The 20,151-nt window shown below is 36.5% G+C and overlaps 1 protein-coding gene across 1 annotated transcript in view; it reads right to left on the bottom strand.

Annotated features, from left to right (window-relative positions):
• The window catches only part of CFAP299 (cilia and flagella associated protein 299), a 506,080-nt gene that overhangs the window by 29,995 nt on the left and 455,934 nt on the right, over positions 1–20,151 (bottom strand). The gene's annotated exons all lie outside the window — the stretch shown is intronic.

Here is a 20,151-nt window from a genome sequence, read left to right as displayed (position 1 = left end):
CAATGTGGGAGGGATAATGGTAGGTGTAATGAGAGATTCACAGCTTGGGACTCTTGTCAATATGACCAAAGCATCAGGCACCCCTTGGGAGTTGAAAAGTAGATGTTATTATGGTTGGATGAAATACACTGCATTTAAAAATCCTTTCCTTCATCATTAAGAAGCTGGTAAGATATGCCTTTGACAGGCAATTGAACTTGATAATGATAATGACACCTAAAAAGGTAAACCAGCAATACTTTGTTCAGGGAAAATAGAGGAAAAATATTGAGAGAATACACCATGAATATTATAAAGCCTCTAGAGAAATAAAGGGAGGATATGCAGATTACTATTTGATTGGCACATCCAAAGAGATTTTCTAAGCCTAAACCAATGGAAGAAATTCAAAAGGAAGAGACAGATCAATTTAACTTCATAACAATTTAAGATATTTTTATGTCAAGCGAAGTTATAAATCAGCAAAGAAACAGGAAAATATGTGCTATAAATATCATTAAATTATAAAACTAATAAGGTAGTTTTGAAAATTTTAATGTTCCTACCTTAAAATATTGGGAAAGGACAAGAATAGATAGTAGATCACAGAAAATAAAATAATAGCCAACAAACAATTGAAACTAAGTATGGACTTTGCTAACAATAAAAGCAATTTAAGTAAAAGAGGATGTTTTTGTCTTTTGAAATAGTAATAATTTAAAAGGGTGTAATACTCCCTACACCTAGGGTGCTATGAGACAAGCATGCTTATTGATAGCTTATGGGAATTCAAATTATTACACATTTTTGGAATGCATTTTGGCAATGTGCATAATAAGTCTTATTAAGTATTGACCCAACAGTTTCACTTCTAGGAATCAGAGACAAAGATATATGCACATAGAGAGTCTTCACAGGATTATTTATAACAGTAATAGTTTGGAGTTAGCTTAAGTGTGGTTCCTAAATTCTGACTTAAACTGTGTCTGTAACAAGGAGTAGCAAAACAACTAGTAATGAAAATGGCTAACTCAAAGGTGGACTATGTAGAGAATACTGTTTTTTTAAGCAGTGGATACTGTGGTACTTTTTTGAATTGTAAACTCAGTTTAGTGGGTTACAACAAGTTTAAAATATAGAGTAGTGTAGACTAGAAAATATTGTAAAATATCCTTCAGAAAAGGGTAATTACCCCTTATAATGGGATAATTCAGACTTCTTCATCTATCAACTGCAATGGAACCTCCATAAAAATCCTACCCAGTTGGGGTTTGGAAGGCTTTTAGGCTGGCAAACATGTTCATGTCCTAGGGAGGCAGAACACCCCAAATTCCACAGAGACAGATGCTCCTGTGCTTGGGACCCTTTCAGACCTCACATTATGAACCTCTTCCCCTGGCTGTTCATCTGTATATTTTGTTATATCTTGTGTGATAAACTGATAAACATAAGTAAATATTTCCCTGCGTTGTGAACTGTTCTAGCAATTGAATCTGTGTGTGTTGGGGAGAGGGGTAGGGGTGGTGGGAACCTCTAACTTTGTATCCAAGTTGGACAGAAGTGTGGGTACCCTGGCCATCCATTACTTGTGCCTGGCATCTGAAGTGAGGGCAGTCTTGTGGGACTGAGACCTTAGGCTTGCAGTGTCTGAAGCTAACTTTGGGTAAGCTAGTGTTAGAATTTAAGACAAGCCTGATAATAGCTTTCTGCAAGTCTGACAATAGCTACTTGGAGTTAGTGTCAGATTTGTACTAAATTAGAGGGTACCTTGGTGTCCTTATAGATGACAGCTAGTGGGGGGAGGTGATAAAGTGGTAGAGGAATTGAGCGCAAAAGAAAAAGGGCTCATGGACATGGACAACAGTGTGGTGATTGTTGGGGGAGGAGGGGTATAAGGGGACTAAATGGTAATGGAAAAATATGTAATAAAGGTGATATATTTTTAAAAAAATTGGTGTAAGGAAAATCCCCTGCATGTTTGGTGTCAGAGTATAAGTCAGGAAACAGTTTTCCTTTACTCTCGAAAAGATAGCTTTAAAAAAATAGAACTACAGTTTTATTATTATACCTAAACTTACAGTAATTCTTCAGTATCACCACATACCCAACTGGCACTCAAATTTCACCCGTTGTCTCCCTCTCTACAGTAACATCACAGTGAAAATGGGCAAATCCATTCTTAAATGCTTACTGGCGCTTAGGACAATATATATAGTATTTACATTGTTTTAAATTTATTTTGAAAGAGTATAATGAACAGCAAAGTGGAAGTGATAGGGGTAGGGTTAGTGGTAGGTGTGGTGATGGGTTCATACCTTGGGATTCAGTGGCTTCGTCTCCAGCTCCACAAACAGGCGATGCCTGAGAGTATCAGCCACTCCTCCCTAACTGGCTGGGGCAAACTGTTCTATGGGCAGAAGTCCTTTGAAGACAAAGCCCATTAACAACCATGAAGAAAACCCTCCATTTAGTCACTTTTTTCCCCTCTGAATGCTCTTATTTAAGAAAAATGTAAATGCTTTGCAGCTCTTTCTTTGTTTAGCAAGTAGCAGATAGGTAACTGATAAGTCAAGTAGCATTTGACTTGCAGTCACTGACTTGGTGAACACACAATTTTGCCAAAGAGTCAATCTGCTCTCTCTTTTATTACATATGGGTGTATATATGTGTGTTATATCTATGTCTATTGCATGTTATATATGTATGTGTATATATGTATACACTAAATTTTTATATTTATAGTATTTTTAATACTTATATTTATAAAATTTAATATTTATAATGTTTTAACATTTATAACACTTTAAGATTTTGAGTTGGGAATTCAGGAAAGAGTTCAATATTCTCTTTTATAATTTACACTCTTCTATAATTTGCATATTTCCACAATGAGTATGCATTACTTTTAAACAGATATTCCACTAGCAATTTAAATGCAACATGTCCAGAGCTGAGTCCTTGATCTTCGCTCTGAACTACTGTTGCCCCGAATTTTCTTATCTTTTTGTTGGTACCTCTGTTCATTGATACACTCATGTTTTAGACTTGGAATTGTCTCAATATTCTCCTCTCCTCACAACCCATTTCCATTCAGTCCTGCCAGTTTCCCTCCATATCAGGTCCTTTATCATCATACCTCCCTCCTCTACTGCCGTAATGCAGGCTCTGAGCAGCAGCTTGTTTGTCTCTTTGTCTCTTGTCTTATATCTATTCAACTCATCTCCCGCACTGCCTCCAGGGGTGTTTCTCACATCAGATTTAACCGTTTTACATCCTGGTGCAAATCCCTTTCAGTGACTCACCATTGCTTCTGAATGTGGCTTGCATGGCTCTTCATGTCTTACTGCTCCCAATTGAGGTTATGCTGTAACAACCCTGAACTGCTAATAGTTTCTCTTTCCTATATCATGTTGTTTTTCAGTTTTATGCCCTTGTTCATGCTGCCCCTCTGCCTAACTGCCATTTCCCCCTCTTTCACGTCTGAAAACGTCTACACATTCCCTAAGAATGAGCTCTGACAGCACCTCTGCGAGGAAGACTTACCTTTTCCTCACACTAATTGCTTTTATAGTGTCCTTTATACTGGGATATATCTTGGGCACATCTATATCATTATATTTCCAAATTATTTTAATAATTTTCTCTCTATGCCTGACTCATTACCAAACAATGTGTTCCTTGAGAAAAGAAATTGTGTCTTATTTATATTTTTTCAAACTACTCAATACTATGCCCAACTTAGAGTAGGTTCATAAATAGAAATTTAGAAAATTGAGTAAAAATGATGCGTGGGAGGATATACTGCACTATTTTCCTCAACCCTCCTGGGTGTTAAGAACATGAGAATTAAGTTTGGTCTTTGGCTTTGGCAAAAAATGTGGCAGAAACTATGTCACAAAAATTTAGACTAGATAGGGACAAGTGCACAAATCAGCAAACAAGGTAATGGTTACAAATTTATGAAGAACAGAATGAAGTCAGGTTAAAAGAAGGAATTTGTGTTTTTCATAAAGATTAGGTTGAGTAACTCCTACCAGGAAGATGATAGTTTATTGGTAAATTGGGCTTACTTTTAATTATGTTAGAAAATCAGCTACAGCCCAGAATAGAAGTCCTCACCGCTATGTTAACCACATCTCAACTCTTCCTTTCCCAAATCCCTGTCAATACCCGACAAAGTAATAGACACTGATTGCAGAGCCAGCCCCTTCCTGCTCCAGAAACTCTGACATTGGTAAATAACAACAAATCCTGGGAGTTGAGGCATCAGTCTTTTGTAGTAAAAGGCTACTTGTCTTAGGGCTGGCTGGCTCAGGGACATCCCATGGAAAGCAGCTAAAAGGAAGATGCATTATGAGAAGGGAAAATAGGAGAAAGGTTAGAATTAAAAGATAAGAGGGCCTCCAGGTGGCATACTTTCCCAAGATCTAAGGGTATCATGTGAAGACTTAAGTCATGAATCTTGGTCCTTGCTGTAGTACAAAGAAGCAGGTTAGTTGTGTTGACACTATAATCTGGCCCTAACTCCATGTGACCCCAACCCCATTGCTTTGTTTTGATTTGGTTTAGTTAAGAAATAGTTTTGTCTCCAATAGTGTTGGGAAATACCCTGTCTGGTTTCAGGAACTGTAGCCCCACTGACAGCCAAGAGGACCCCAAGGCTGGGGCTAATCAAGGAGGCCTTGGGAAAATAGGCTACTGAGGAGACAAAACTGTCTCTCCCTGCCCCTGCCTCCCTCACATCACCTTGCTTGGCCCTGGAGGATGACTGGTTAGTCAATGATGGGTAAGGCCCCTTGATGGTAGGGGCAACCTAAGACAGACACAGTCACATAGGGGCCATTATGGGAAGGACTTGGGGGACACAAAGAAAGGGCAAAAAGACCCTTACCCCTCCACTTTGATATGGCTGGGATCCTCATTCTGTCTGAAAGAAGTCTCCTTATTTCCTGGCTGCCTTGCTTTCCCCACACCTGGATCAGGCTTGAAGCAATACTAGAGACAGCCCTAAACTGGATCTGGCAGTTCCCAGGGAGAAATCAGGCCTAGAAGTAAATTCTTTAAAACATGCTTTGTTTTTCCCTCAAAAGCTATAACCAGCTCATTCTGGGAAGGAAATATATATTATTCACAGACCCTGATCCTAAACCCTTTGGTGCCCTTATGTCTATGCTCTCATGTTTACTCATCCGATCTTGGACCCATGTAAATGGACCCATGTAAATAGACCTAAGTAAATGGGCCCATCTAAATCAGAACGTTCCTGCCATTTGTTTTCCTAAACATCATCTATTCTCTGTGAACATTAACATACTGATGTAACGAGGTCACCTGTATATTCCTATTACCTAGCCCAACTGATAACCTTTTCAATAAAAGCTTTTAGAAAAAGGGGCTCGGGCTTCTTCTCCACTGGAGGGAAGAGCCATTTCCCCTCTCCTGGCAAACAGAGAAGTTTTCTGGGATGACTTATTTTATTTCCTCCCCATCTGTGACAACCCTGGGATGGGCTCTGTAGGATCAGAGCCCATGCTCCCACCTTACAATAGGATCCAGCATGTATTTAATGGAGGGAGGATAGATAAGCCTCATTTAGAGAGAGGAGCTAGTAATCCAGCACCATATTAGTCTGATGAATACTGATCAATCCTCATTATTAACTATTTTTCAGGAAGGAATTTTGACCAGGATTCTTTGTCTTGCTTCCTAACTGTGAAAGAGGACATATAAGTGTAGAAGTAACCCCAGTGCAAGATCCTGGAGGGGTATTGGGTGAGGGGAAGTGCATCATACAAGGGTAGTATTTTGCCAAGAGGAGGTTTTGCAAGCACAAATTCTTACCAAGAATATTTAAAAACAGGTTGAATAATTCTCTAAGAGAGAAGTTATATTTGTGGCCTATATTGTGGGATTGGATGGGGTATCCTAGCAGGTCCATTTATTGGGGACACATCAAAACCACCATGCCTAAGCAAACGGTCAGGGGTAGGCATCCAATTTTTGACAACTGAAGGAGTTGGCTTCATGTTAGAAAAATTATAGCTTCTTTTGATTTTATCTGGATGGTGATTACAATAGCAGTATCTGACATTGTTCTGGAATTAATAGACTTTTAATAAGATTTCCTTGAATGAACTTGTTGTCCTGATTCTATGTGAACCAGACAATTTGGACTACAACAATAGACAATGATGTCCACTTACTTATGAAAATGATCCAGACATATTGAATTTATGAGTCATGGACTCAGAAGAAACTTTTTTATGTAGCTTAGAAAATTAAAGAACTGCTTAAGTTTAAGTAATGGATAATTCAACTTTACCTGAAGATTTCTTACTAATAGTGGAAAACAGGAAACATTTTAATAGCCTGAAACAATAAAAGAAAATTTTACCCACTTGAAATGTAATGTGTTGAGAACTGCAGATGACTGCATTTCTGCCTCAGACACGGTTGTGACTTGAGGCTAAATTCTTGAACTCCATGTACCACATTTGTCCAATAAGTTGAATTAGAGGGTTGCATGGTTAATTCAACATGGTTATTAAAACATATGGAGGCTAAAATACTGATATAATGCATTGGATTACAGCCTCAATTGTAGAATCTGGAAATCATTCTAACTAGGAATATTCTGTTTTGTAATTTGCTCAACTTGCAGCATGCTTTATGAACTATTATTTAGAACTAAATGTGCATTTACTAAAATAGTTTAAAGGACATAAATTCAGGTCCTCAGGGTTTGGGTTTCATTGCCAAATTATGGAAACTAGACAGTCCCTGGATTTTGCCTATACTTATAACCGACAGTTACACATACTGTTCTGTGGGGTTCTTCCTTGACCCTCCTGACAGAAAGAGGGGCTTCTGCTGCTGCCAGATACATCAGCCACTATCATAGCCAACACGAACTTTACATCCACTTAGCTCCTTTCCATATGAACGCTGCAAATAGAACTTAACCTCAGAAATGACTTGCCTGAACCCAAAGCTTCCCCTGATTTAGCAACTGCCACTGAAGCAACCCAAATGGCACTCTAAGATTCTATCAGCCTCTCTCCCCTCCCTTCCCCTCTCTTCTTCCGCTGGAGCTTCAGCTATGCAGCCTGTGCCTGGGTAGTGCAGAAAAGTCTACCTTCCAGTTTTAGAGTGACATATTATAGGCAACAAATTTTAGAACTTGTAAATTGCTTTAAACATAAAATCAGTATTATATATAAAGGATAGTTATCAGTTTGCCAATAAAAGTTAACACCCATACAAACACTATAGAATTAATAGTATCACCGAATCCACTTAACTGTGATATATGACATTGTTTGGAAAATACAATAAATGTTTCTAATAGCTAGCTTGCAAACTTCTGTAATATAACTCATTTGTAAATTGGGGTCTATAAAGATAAGCTGGGTATGACTAGTCGTAAGTCAGAATCTATTATTTGTTAGCTTTTCCCATCACTTTAAAGTGGGGAGAAAATTCACTTTGTTATTCATAGCCATGGAAACTAGAAATTTATCTCATAATTAGAGTCAAGGCATGTAGTAACAAAAGAGATATAAGCAAAATGCTTGTTTTAGATGTGTTGTGAAATCAACTGAATCATTGTAGGCCAGATGCTTTATGAGTGTAATAGAAAACCAGACAACATGAGATACTGACATTTAAGGTGAATAAATCAAAGAAATCATGCTTGGTTGGCATCTTCTTATCTTAAGAGACTTTTAAAAAATGTTCAAAAAGGAGTAGAGCTAATAGTACAGCATGTAGCACAGAGAAGAACGTCAAATTTAATTCTAGTTCTAACTGTGCCATTAACCTTGACAGGTACGATGCAATTTCTTAGCAACAATTTCTACACCGCACAATAAAGCATCTGGAGGAGGTGATTTCTAAAGTCTCCAGAATGCTATTTTTTATGCTTTTGTCTAATGATTAATTTAAAGTAGCAATGGTGAGTGGGTTGCTACCCTAAGAAATTGGTTGTAGGAAACAGAAAATTGTGTGATGTATTCTGGAACTTGTCTATATCATGAAATGAGAGAAACAATAATTTATTGTGGTTTTAGACCCTATTTCTGCCGTAGGAAATGTTTCCTCAAAACAAAGTTTCCGAATCTTTGAGAAATGTGCCATGGAAAGGAAAAGAAAGCAGGAGCCTGGCAACTGCTACTGGTGACTATTGAACTATTTGGAGACTTGTTTAGCTGAGGGTTAGCCAAAATTCTGGTCAAGGATATGGGCTGGAGTTTCCTCAAACACAACATTTAATGTGAGTTTTCCAATACTTGTGTAAGTAATTACACAGAAGAATAGCTTCCCTTGCATTATTATGATATTTCTAATTCCTTTTCAGATATAGGATCCAAAAGGCATTAAAAATCTAAAACAGAGAAAGTATTATTATTATCCATTTTTCCTTTACAAAAGTAAGATTGACCTGAGGGTAGAATTTTGAACATTAATACATTTGAGAAGCAACTAAACTTACCCATATTGACCATGTCTTTTTTTTTTTTTTTTTTTTTTTGGTGCAGACTTTGGTTTCCTGCCCAGATCTATTATCTGCAAAACAGTATTTTATCTTTCAACAGTCTCCAGGATATTGTTGTTTGGATGTGCCACCATTATCATAAAACACAAGTCTAAAACTTACTCATCTTTTCCTCTTGAAAGCTATTTTTCCTTGCCCATTTCTTTTAGTCTCACCCTGGCCAGAAACCTTGGAGTCTTCTTCGACTCTTCTGATTCCATTTCTAATACCTCTACCCAGTTTGTCACCATGCCTTTCCATTCAGATAATTTCTTCTATCCAACAGTTGCTCATATTAACCATTTTCTATCTTCCTACTGCTCCCAGCAACTACTATTCCCTTTCTGGGAACCTGTTCTTGCAAATCTGAAGAAATAAGAAATTTGTTTTAAGTATCAATGGAAGACTTGCCAGAACTCACATAGGGTTGGGAGTAGCCCATGTTCTCCCAGCCAGAGTATAGATCTCACAATGCATGGGTTATTGGGCAGAGTCACTGGACCACCCTAGGTCTAGACTTGAAGCTGGTCTGGATCCATCCAAACATAGCTTAAAATCAAGTGTCAGAAGGAACTTAATGAATCCATATAACCTAATTTTGTTTCAGGATGATGTGCTACATTCTTTTTAAAAATATTTTATTTTATTTTTAATTTTTGGAGACAGGGGAAGGAAGGGAGAAAGAAAGGGCAAGGAACATCGATCGGTTGCCTTTCATACAAGCCCCAGGGGACCAACCACATTTGTAACCCAAGCATGTGCACTGACTGGGAATGGATCCAGTGACCTTTTGGTTTGTGGGACAATGCCCAACCAGCTGAGCCACGCCATCTGGGGCTGTGCTATGTTTTTTTTAAAGGAATGCAAAAATATCCATACCCAACAATGTAAAATCCACAATGCCCAATATCTAATCAATGTACTAGGTATACAAAGAAGTAGAAACTTAGGCTCTGTAGCCAGATATACAAAGAAGTAAGAACATACAATCTGTAGCTAGAAGAAAATATCAGCTACTGAAAATAGAAGTTACAAAGGTGATAGAGAGTAGACAATTATAAATAGCTATTATAAGTAATATAAGTAAAATAAAAATGTACATGTTTAGGAAAGAACATGAAAGATATGAAAATAGTCAAATAAAATTTTAGAGAAAAATATAATGTCTGAAATAAAAAGATCTGTATTTGATAAAACTAATAGCAGATGAAATACTGGAGAAGGAAAACAAAATTTGAACCGGAAGTCCTGGCAATAGAAGCTATCAAAAAAATTAGCAGAAGTTCAGTGGGCTAACATATGTTTAATTGAAGTATTTGAATGAAAGAGGAAGGAGAGGGAGAATCCATGGGGATAATAAAGAGTAGACTCAGAAAAAAAATACTTGGAAAAAATAAAGACCTAAAATTTTCCAAATTTAATGACAACTATAAGCCCACAGCTTTACATTCAATAAGCTAAAGTAGAACACACATTATTGAAGAAAAATAAACCAATACAACAATATACCAAAAAAATTGTGGAAAATATACCAAATTCTGAAAAGTCAGTGACATAAATAAAAATCTTAAAAACCTAGAGAAAAGATACATTGTGTACAGACAAAAAGGGTAAGAATGATAAACAATATCTTGTTAGAAATTATGCAAGCTAGAGAAAATGGAGTGACATCTTTAAAGTACTTTTAAAAATTTCTGTCAACCTAGAACTCTATGCTCTGTAAAAAATACCTTTCAATAATAAAGGTAAAATAAAGACTAAAAGATAATTGAATTTTCCTAACATTTAAAAATAGCCTATGAATAAAAAAAAATCACAAGAGCATTTAGACATTAAAACAAATGTAAATAAAAATATATAAAACTTTGTAGCATGAAGCTAAAGCAGTGCTTAGAGAAACATAACAGTGTCTATTTAAGAAAATAAAAAAGGCTTCAAATTAACCATCTAAGAGAAAAAGAAGGAGATAATAAAGATGAAAATATAAACTAATATAATTGAGGACAGGAAAACAATGGAGAAAATCAAAAGCTTGTTCTTTGAAAAACTGAGGAAAATTGATAAAATTCCATTAGGTTGTATCAAAAACAAGAGAGAGAGAGGTACAGAGAGAGAGAGAGAGAGGACATAGACTACAGAAAGTAAAAAGGGTAATGAGGGAATATTATAAGCAACATTATGTTAATTTGACAACCTAGATGTGATTTATAAGGTTTTTGAAAGAAACAATCTCAGTTGAGGAAATAGATAACTTGAAGAGCCCTATATATAAACACATGCAAAAATTCTCCCCGTCTTTCATTATTGGAGAAATGTAAATTAAATCCACAATAATATATCACTATATTAACTACATTAGTGGTTATTAATAAGGAGGAGCATATTTGTCCCCAGGGGACTTTTGGCAATGTCTGGAGACGGTTGTATAACTGGAGGGTTGCTGTTGGCAGCTAGTGGGTAACATCATTTCTTATAATGTTAAACATGAGTTTATCGTATCTGACAATCATAATGATAGGTATTTACCCAAGAGAAATGAAAATATATTTCCACACAGACTTGTGTATGTTTATAGCAATGTTCATTTTTTTTTTTTTTTTAAGATTAGCCACAAACTGAGAAGAACTCAAATGTCCCTCAACTGGTAGATGTGTAAACAGATTGTGGCATATGTATACAATGAAACACTCCTAAGCAATACAAGGCTTGACACCTGCAAGAGACTGGATGAATCTCAAAAGCATTTAAGTGAAAGGAAGCCATACCCCCAAAGACTACATGCTATTTAATTTTATTTATTTATTAATTTATTTATGACTTAATCTTTATTGTATTTTTTTCAATTACCATTTAGTCCCCTTACACTGCCCTTCCCCAGCAATCACCACACTGGTGTCCATGTCCACGAGTCCTTTTTCCATTTTACTCAATCCCTCCACCTCCAAACCTCCTCCCACCAGCTGTCGTCTTACTCTCCATCCATGAGTCTGTCCCCATTTCCTTTCTTAGTTCAGTTTTATATGAAATTAGAGAGAAAAACATACTATAGTACCAAAAAGGAGATCAATGGGCCAGCGTGGGCATTGGGGATTGACTACAAAGGGGTAAAAAGTATGTGTTAGGGGTGATAAAAATGTGTCTGGTGGTGGTATTTGCATGCCTTGCATGTATTTGTCAAAGCTCATGAATTACACACTTAAAAATCAGAAAGTTTTATTGTATGTAGATTCCATCTTAAAATAAGCTGGTTAAAGGAAAAAGAAATTGCATACCACATGAGGGAACCCCTTCTATAATTATGGGTTTTAGAACCACACAGCCTCTGTCAAAAGTGGGAAGTGCCATGCCCAAGGAGGGGGCTCACTCTCCAAAGCCAGGTCTCTCTGCCTCCTCAGCCACTGCACATGGCACAAAACTCGATGCCTACCACCCGCCTCTCTCTCCATTGCCACAATTCCAAACTGAGGTAGGGAAACATATTTCTGTTAGAATCCTAGCTGTACTGGAATCTGAGCAATGAGTTCTTTGGCTATCTAGATTCCATACTACATTAAGGCATATTACTTGAAAGTTGGAACAGAAAACAAATAAGCCATTTCCGAGTGTTCACAACAGTCCTTCAGCTCACCTTCAAGTACTGGTTAGCTGTTCTCTTCAGTGCTTCTCGCATATTTATCTTTTATTTTTTTTCCATTTTATTTGGGATCTTTCCTTTGCTGCCTCCTAACCTTTCTCTCTTGCTTGCTGTCTAGTCTTTCTTTCTTCTCATCTGGAGCCTTACTATCACTGTGAACCCAGCTCTAAGCCTTCTTTCTGCTCTTAGATCCAGGAAAGCAGGGCTTAAATCTCAGGAGTCTCATGTTTTGGAGTACCTTTCTAAAAATTGCCTGAGTACCATTTTAATGGCACTTAGTAACGGGAATCAACTGTGGTTGGCTGTGTGGGTGGAAAAACAGACTGCATCAAGACGTGCGTTTGCCCTTGTCTCTGTTTCTCCCTTTCAGCATGTTCTGTGGCCCTCTATCTCTGACTCTTGCTTGCGAAGTCTACCAGAAGACTCAAGGGGCTCCAGGACACATGCCTCTGGGATCTTCCTGGACCCTCTGTCTGGGCCAGGAGGGTGGCCTGGCACATGGGTTGGCCCCACTGGCTGTCACAGCTTTTTCTTCACAAGATCATAAGAGATTGTCCTGCCAAAATAGGGCTAAAGTTTGATTTTAAGTGATTCTCACTTACCGTTAGACACAGGAATTGTTTGGACACCAGGTTAACCCTGATGGATGCATCAGCTGTAGCTGTGTTAGGACTGCAGTCTGTGCAGGTCTGTCTACAGCATCCTATGCACTCTACTGACCCCATGCAATGAGGGAGGCAGTGATCGAGGCCTGAATGTGTCTCTCTTCTCTAAGGGTTTTCAGCACTCTCGCTCAGCTGTGCCAAATGGTTCTTCCAACTGATACTCTGTTTTGGCACTGATTGATGGGGACATTGGGTTTTCCTGGGTCCGTCTCAGGCCATGTGGGCCTAGGGTTGCACCTTCCTCATTTATTCTGACCATGAGCCTCCCACCTGTTCTCCTGGTGTAATGTGAGAAAGGCAAAGGTGGGCTGATAATTTGATGTCAAATACTCTCTAACTGCTGCATAAATGTTAATTTTGCTGGTAGAGATAGAATAAGATCTTGGAGAAGAGGCTCAATGTTCTCAATTTCTTTTGCATTTTTCACTGCATCTAGTTCTGTTAGGCACTAACATGTTTTTATTGTTGAATAGGCCAACAGAATACTCAATATTCTCAATAAATCAAACATTTCATTCAGGGGGTCAAATGCTTAATGTTTCTTCTCTAAACAAAACAAGCTATTAAATAATGTTGGCTTACTGCCTTGAGGTCAGCATTCCTGAAATAAAGAGCAGTAAAATATACATTATTTTGTTTGGACAATTCCAGACAAATTCTGCTTTTGAAATTGAGTTCTAAGTCTGTTGTGATGTCAAACACTAAACCATTTTTGCATGGTATTAAAAATGATGAAATAAAAGGACACAAGTTTCTTGACTATAAAGCAAGTGCCTCTTCCTTTTTTTTTGGAAATCTTTCTCCCTAAAGAAGTACTTCTTATGACATTATGTTGATACAGACAGAAGCAATTTTGACTTCCTTTCTCTGGTACGTGGTATGGTTTTAAAGGCTAGTGTGATGTACTCTAATATGACGTAGAAGTCATCATGGGATTTATGAAATCAACCAGAATCTTATTGCAGCCAGATTTTTCCTAACAACCTAAGCCTGACATCAATTTGGATGATGAGTCCACTCAATTTAAATTTCCTTTTAGCATACAAATAAGTAGTAAAAATATCTGCCATTTGCAATAGATACCTGATTCCAAATCTATCAAAATCCTGTGTTAGCAGTAAAATTAAACCAAAAAATATTTTGATTCTCTTTCTTTTTTAATCAACACATTCACTTATGTATTTGATGGGAAATTTAAAGTGATTTATATTTGTCAGAATTGTGTCTTTAAATACAAATTTGGCAGAACAGAATAGGAGAGGCATATGAGTGAAAAAAGTAGGAAAGTTTAGGGAAAAATACAATAATTACACTGAAAATATATATTTACATATACATATATGTAAACATGTATAATGGCTTAAAAAAACAAAACTAAACAAAAAATAAAAATAAAAAAAGTGTTGAAAAAATGGAGCAGACCAGAGACATAGGAGACTGGAAAGGGATAAACAACTTATGTTTTATTTTATTCAAGCACTTTGAAGTGCTTAACTGTAAATGCTTAAAAACTTTAAATATAAACACTTATTTTAAGAATAAAATGTTAAGTTTGGGAAGAGTCAGGACATTGAAAGCCAAAGATTAGGCAAAGTTTAGTAAAATAGTGTTATCGAACTTTTATTAAATGATCCAAGTTGCTTTTTTAAATTTGGAAACACTTGCAATAATGTATCCTGAGAACTAGAGAGGATGTCACAAATCTTGTAGAGAACTCTGAGTTCCTATCTCCCAGATCATTCTACTTTTAAAGTTACCAATGATGACAATGATATAATATAGGTAATAATTTATATAAAATTAACTGTGTATTTGGGGACAAATTTCAGATGTAAACTTTGGTGTGCAAAACTGCTAGGCTAAGAGAACTTTTTATGAACAAACATATATTTAGTAATTCTGAGACTTTTCATTGCATTTTGAATTTAGATGTAAATATCAATGTGAACTTTTTAAAGCATGAATTAACTCAAGCAATTGCTATTAAAAAGACAGTTGGTTGATAATAGGTTGTTCAATTTACATTTATGGTTTTCAAAAAGTTCAATTATTTGACTAAATAAAACCATTGAAAACCTGTTATTGTTTAAGTAAGCCTGTTTTAGAAAAATACTTAAATTAAGTAGAGGTTAAGCTTAGAGTTTTCTAAATTTTACAGAGATCATTCATTCCCTTTTAAATCAATGATTTTATTTATAATTTTGGAATATCAAAAAATTCATTTTATAGAAGAAAATAAGGATTTTAAAGTTATAGGAAATTTTTTTCCATTTAAAGTTTAAGAAAGGCAAGTCATAATGAAAAAAATATTCTCACAATGGAAAATTTTAAACTGCAATGCACACATTTCATATCAAATTTATTGGTTAAATGTTTTCTGGAACTCTAAAGTTACATATTGGTAGTACAGATTTCTTTGGAATCATTAGACCATTACTACTTCATTCATTTCCCATATCAGTTTAAAGAGCTAATTATGAATTTATTATTAAAATTATTACTACAATTAAGTTACTAATTTTAGTCTGGTACAAAAGTCTAAAAATAAGTCTTATAACAAATATCTGAATAAACTCTTCTAGAAAACACTGCATTGATGGACCATCCTAAGGACTTATTGAATTTTGGTGACTATGAATTAAATATAGTTAATTGTTAATATTCAAGTAGTGGAAAAATTATAGGCAATTAGTAAGACAGAAATTCACAACCATGGTTGTAGATATTTGTTTTAAGTAAGTGATTATAGGTTTTGCATTTATAAAATTGGAGAGAATCATGAGAATTAACAAAGCTGTGTATGTATTTTGTAGAATGTAAAGTCTTTGAGACTTTCAGAAATTTGAGGGCATCATGTCAGCATTAGCATGTGACTCATTACCTGAGGGTTCATATCAGGTGGAACTAAGACAGACTACATGTGCGTGTTTGTGTGCACACACACATGAATTTTGCATGTTTAAAATGCATTGCCAAATGTTTGGATTCAATTCCGATTTATGATTCGGGTATAAGCAAGCACATGAGTAAAGTAGTGGTGAGAGAGGTGAGCACTGTAGTACCTTAGGATAACAGAATGAACTTGGAGTCTTCTTTAGCAAATATACCAAATTGACAACTGAAAGACCTTTCAGGAGGTGGAGTCCATCAATACCAACAAGGCAATTTGGCTTGCACTCTTACTTCTAAAGCATATTTTGATCCAGAGGTATAGTGAGAAATAGCAATTAAGGAAATGTTTTCTCTCTGGTGACTCTACTATGTAGGGGTGGGCACATCACCAAAGGAGATCATGGAGGAGCAGAATTTGGGCATGCAAGCAACTCTATCTTGGATCACTTCTCCACTAATTTTTTTTTTCAAACCTGGTTACTTAAGCAGGTAGGAATGTCATGCTAAATCCATATTCCCAAAAGAGTAAACAAAGAAGTGAGGGAGAACAAAACCTGAACCCAATAAATGCCTTTAAAGTTGAAACTCTGAGGGACATACTATCAACAAAATAAATTAAGCGTTATTGGCTTGTGCTTTGCGGCTATTTTCACAGCTCTGATAAATGTAGCCTGGAGGATTTGTCCACTACCTGCAGTCAAGTTGTCATCATTTGCAGATGTAAAATGTCTCAGCTGCAACAGCACAGTTCATTACACACTCTCTCACTTGGCAACTATTTTGAACCATTGAGAGAATAGCAGAAGAGTTCATGAGAGTTGAGAAATTCAAATACCAATGAACAAGACACTTTAGGCTCTGTGAGAACTGTTTGAAAAAACTTTGCATTTGCCTGTTAATCTCAAGATGAAAAGCATGATAAAAAATTGCAGAAACAAGCCCTTTGGCACAGAGAAATTCTGCACTAGAAGTCAATGGGAACTCACGGAACCATTGCAGCAGAAATTAGATGGCAGTCCCTATTCATGGGCCCACTCGCTAGTAAGTTGAATTTCACAGCTAGTTAACTAGTTTAAAAGCTAACTTTAATAGACTAAAATTAGCCTAAATGTTAATTTGCTGGCTTTTTTCTCTGAATGGACTAGAGTAGAATATATTAATTAGTTTTAAATAGTATTAAAGTTAGTAGGGAGTGACAGTACTGTCTTTAAAAATTGTTTTATTGTAACAAGTTTTGAATCGTATTTTTATTACAAACTTTTCTCATGTAAAATGTCATTGATACCTCACAATACTTTAAATATCATAAATCTGTGTATTAAGATAAGTTTATTATATTGCATAACTACTTTTTATTCATCTCTGAATGTACAATCCTTATTTTCTCATGTTTAGTACATGTGTTTTATTGCCTGTGACAAAGACATAAGACACTCTTGTTTTCTTCTTATGACACATGTCACAGAGTTCCCTGAGGACCAACATCACTTTCTTGCACATCAAAACATTCAGTTCTTCTCACTAAGATGTGCACATGTGTGCTTTTCATTATTAGGCTTTTGTTTCAAATTCCAATGTGTTCTCTCAAGAGTTGGCTGAACCATGGCGGACCACCAAGAATGGTTTTTCTTAAAGCAGATTGACCTAAGGCCTAACAAACACACTGAGCAGCATCCTTGTCCCCATTAGTGAGGACCAGTCACTGACATTGGTGCCTCCAGATCTTATCACACTAATTACGAGGAAAATCAGGCCCTAAGGAAAAGTCCTTCAAGGAAAATGAAGGGGGAAAGAGCATTCCCTTAGCCAGAGTGTGAAACAAAAAGATGATATTATCCAATTTAGGCCTCCTAAGAAGGGTTCCCCACAGCATCAAAGCAAAAGGCTCCCACCTCCCAATCTCATCAGGACCTAGGAGTTCAGTCGGGTAGGGTAGAGAGAGGCAAGTGTCTGCAGGAGACCTTGCTGGTGGATCTGCTAATGTACACTCCAAGGCTCTAAAAAGCGTTGAAATTGTTCTAAGCCTGACTGTATTGATTGGATCCAGTGTTCCCCAGACTAAAAACGTCCATCCTTCAATCAGGTCATTTGTGAACATTAAGCCAGACGACATTTAACTTGGAAGAGAGCAATGAAGATAGCATTTTCAAATTAACAGTGTCTCTATGCTTCATGTATGTGTCTCTATGCCTCTGATTAAGTATACATTTAATTTTAATGTTATTTTCTATATATCCCTATATAATTAAGAGAATAATAAATGTTTCTTGGTATCAATGACTACCTGTTATATTACTGCATATGTTATAGATAATCAAAATTATTAAATAGGCTTTATTTAATTGACTGCTACCTCTCAGACATATGTTCAAGGGACTCCCCTATAGCAATTGAAACAATTGCTCTTAAAAAGAATTTCTTAGAGCAATTGAAATAATTTTGTATGATAGCATTATTCAAATTTTGAAAAAAAAGCTATATGAGGATCTACATGTTTACCTATATGTTTGTACCTATGTTGTTATCAATTTTGATATACAGCTCCATGCAGAAATGAATACTAGAGGGAAAAAGTCCAAATAATAATAGTAAAATTTTAGAGTGGTAAAATAATGGGTGATTTTAATTTCTTTTATACTTTCATGTACTATTTTTTTTATTGTTCAAATACAGTTGTCTCCATTTTCCCTCCACCACTTTCCCCTGCCCGCCTCTCCCCCCTCCCTCCCTCCCTCAATCCTTCCCCACTTTGGCTTTGTCCATGGGTCCTTTACACATGTTTCTTGACTTGACCCTTCCCTTCCCTTTCCCCACCCCACCTCCTTTCCTTTTGATTCTGTTGGTTTTCTTTTTTCTTTCAGTGTTGCTGGTTATATTTTCCTTGCTTGTTTGTTTAGTTGGTTAGGTTCCACTTATAGGTGAGATCATATGGTATTTATCTTTCACCCCCTGGCTTATTTCACTTAGCATAATGCTTTTCAGTTCTATCCATGCTGTTGTGAAGGGTAGTAGATCTTTCTTTCTTTCTTCTGCGTAGTATTCCATTGTGTAAATGTGTCCATAGTTTTTTGACCCACTCATTTATTGTTGGGCACTTAGGTTGCTTCCAGCACTTGGCTATTGTAAAATGTGCTGCTATGAACATTGGGATGCATAGGTCCTTTTGAATTGGTGTTTTGGTATTCTTAGAGTATAATCCCAGCAGTGGAATTGCTGGGTCAAAAGGCAGTTCCATTTTTAGCTTTTTGAGGAAATTCCATACTGTTTTCCACAGTGGCTGCACCAGTCTGCATTCTCACCAACAGTGCACTAAGGTTCCCTTTTCTCCATAGCCTTGTCAGCACTCTTTGTTTGTTGATCAGTTTATGATGGCCATTCTGACCAGTGTGAAGTGGTATGCCATTGTGGTTTTAATTTGCATCTCTCTGATGGCTAGTGATGCTGAGCATCCTTTCATATGTCTCTGGGTCCTCTGTATTTCTTCCTTGGAGAAGTGTCTGTTCAGGTCCTTTGCTCATTTTTTAAGTTAAATTATTTGTCTTCTTGCAGTGGAGTAATGTGAGTTCTTTATATATTTTGGAGATCAAACCTCTATCTGATGTATCATTGGCAAATATATTTTCCCATATGGTTTGTTCCCTCTTCATTTTGCTGATGTTTTCTTTAGCCATGTAGAAGCTTCTTATTTTGATGAGGTCCCACTTGTTTATTCTTTCCTTTATGTCCCTTACTTTAGGGGTCATCAGTGAAAATGTTGCTGTGTGGGATATCTGAGTTTCCTGCCTATGTTCTCCTCTAGAAATCAGATTTGTTAAAAGATACCACACCCAACCTCTGCAACACACTTACTGTAGATACACCCCAAGAAAGAAAGGGCTCTGGGTTATGCCTTATGTTGCTTCTCCGACCTTAGAGAAAATGTTCAAACTTTTCTCACAGAATAAATGTAACTCCAGTGCATCTCAATGAGAAAGGGGAAGGCACCTGCCTCAGATGAAAAATATCACAATTTTGCTATTTAAAAGCCCTGCCCCTGAGGTTTAGCTGTTTTTCAGAAGGCTCTATATATACATGCAAAAGTGTATAATTTTAGAGAGGGGGAGATCAGAGATGAGGAGAGGGAGAGCAAACATTAGTCTAAGCCAAAAGCTAGTTGGCCAACTCAGGAGGAAGGGGAAGAATTCAACTGGCAATTCTTGAGAAGAAAAAATGAGAACTATTTTAAAACTTTAAAGAAGGTTTAATTTAGTTTCCTTTGGAAGTTGTAGGCTTAATGAGCCTCTAGTCATTTCAAGCTAAAGTAGCTACCCATATCCAAAAGAAATGAGAGAGTTGGATAAATAGCTGGCAGTGATCAGAGCAAGAAAATAAAATGTTAATAATTATTAAATATGTAGTCCAGAAACCTGTTATTCTAGACAGTGGAATAAGATGAAAATGTGCACAGT

The sequence above is a fragment of the Pteronotus mesoamericanus genome, unplaced genomic scaffold (assembly GCF_021234165.1).
Source record: "Pteronotus mesoamericanus isolate MK-2021 breed Mesoamerican mustached bat unplaced genomic scaffold, CSHL_Meso_final contig_130, whole genome shotgun sequence".
Lineage (NCBI taxonomy): Eukaryota > Metazoa > Chordata > Mammalia > Chiroptera > Mormoopidae > Pteronotus > Pteronotus mesoamericanus.
This window is presented reverse-complemented; position numbering and strand designations above follow the sequence as displayed.